Source organism: Sorex fumeus, unplaced genomic scaffold (genome assembly GCF_029834395.1).
Source record: "Sorex fumeus unplaced genomic scaffold, SorFum_2.1 ptg000014l, whole genome shotgun sequence".
NCBI lineage: Eukaryota > Metazoa > Chordata > Mammalia > Eulipotyphla > Soricidae > Sorex > Sorex fumeus.
The window spans coordinates 35,777,898-35,779,497 of NW_026606071.1; the positions used below are offsets into that span (position 1 = coordinate 35,777,898).

General features: G+C 37.5%; 1 non-coding gene across 1 annotated transcript; it reads left to right on the forward strand.

The window, feature by feature from the left end:
• The first annotated feature begins 986 nt into the window (after nt 1-986).
• Nucleotides 987-1,148, forward strand: LOC130021221 (U1 spliceosomal RNA). Its single transcript, XR_008792118.1, has one exon. It is a non-coding gene; the product is annotated as a U1 spliceosomal RNA (small nuclear RNA).
• The last annotated feature ends 452 nt before the right edge of the window (nt 1,149-1,600 follow it).

Below are 1,600 nucleotides of genomic sequence, written 5' to 3' on the forward strand. Positions count from 1 at the left end.
TAAGGCAAGCTCCCTACACTGCATTATGGCTCCATTTACTCTTAACTCCTAACACTTCATCATATCAATAAAATGGGCCAAGGTAAGTTATGAAGATCCTATTCTTTAGGGTTATGGGTTATGAACATTCCAAACATCCCGACTCCTATATTTTCCTACCACATAAGAACTTTCCCTTTGTTATGTACTATTGTATTCAAGATCTCGGTGTTTCAAGTCACTGGGGTCACCCTACTGACCCCTGGTATTGCCATCAGCCTGATTCCCTGCACTTCCTTCTTTCTCAAGCATGATCTGGCCTTGCTATTGTGTTTTCTCTTAGCAGAGAGCACAGACAGGCAAATGAACAGAGAACATCTAAATAGTTTTTTCTAAGAAGAGAGACTATAGGACCCCACAGGACAAGTGATTTATGTCAATCACACATAAAACACGCACACACACACAACACACATTGTGACTGAGTTAATCAGTATGGTATTAACATACTGGAGGCTGGATCATGGGTGGTAGCTGTTCAAAACCTTCCTATTGCCTTCCTGCCAATTTCTTTACTCCTAGAAACAGAGAAGAAAGATCAGGGAGTCACACAAAAGCCAATTCAAAGCGGATCAAAGACCTCAAGATTAGATTAGACTCTGTGAAATACAATGAGGAAAATATAGGCAGAATGCTCCAGGATTTGGACCCCAAATCAAAGTGTTTCAATGATATGATGTCATTGACAATAACAACAGAAACAAAAAGAAATAAGACTACATCAAATTAAAATGTTTTTGCATGGCGCAAAACAAAAAAAAAAAAAACCCAAAAACACAGACGAAAACTAACAGATTTCCACTGAGTGAAAGAAAATATCTGCACACAATAAATCGATAAAGCATTAACATTCAAGATATGTAAAGCACTCACCATGGCAAAATTAACAAATTCAACTCCATAAAAATGGGAACTTACTCTAAGTTTCACAATATTGCAAGTACTGAATACTTACCTGGCAGGGAGGTTACCATGATCGCAGAGGTGTTTTTCCCAGGACAAAGCTGATCCATTGCATACTGCATTTGCTGACTCCTGAGATATCCCCAAATGTGGAAAACTTGACTGTAATTTGTGGTAGTGGGGAACTGCATTTGCACTCTCCCCTAAAAAAAAGAAAAAACAATTGCAATTATAAGTTATTATTATATATAACAAGTTCAGTTTAATAGCAAGGATACAAAAAGAACCCAGAATCACAAAAGAGTAGATAAACTTGTGGTATATATATCCCCCTAAAAAATGGAATGCTATGCAGCCATAAGTAATGATGAAATCATGCAACTTTTTGCAATTTGGATGGAGCTAGAGTATCTCATGTTAAGTGGAGTAAATCAGAAGGACAAGAACAAATACTGGATATTATTACTAATCCATGGAATATTAAATGACATGTTAGGAAATGGAAAGTACCAAAGGTGGACACAAAGATTGCCTCCAGAAACAAAAATGACAAAGGAGAGAAATGGAAATGGAAAGCAAGAAGAGGAAGTATGGAAGTAAGGGTCCAGGGCCTAGACCTCATCTGTGCTGTAGAGGCTGTCTATCAATCTATCTATCT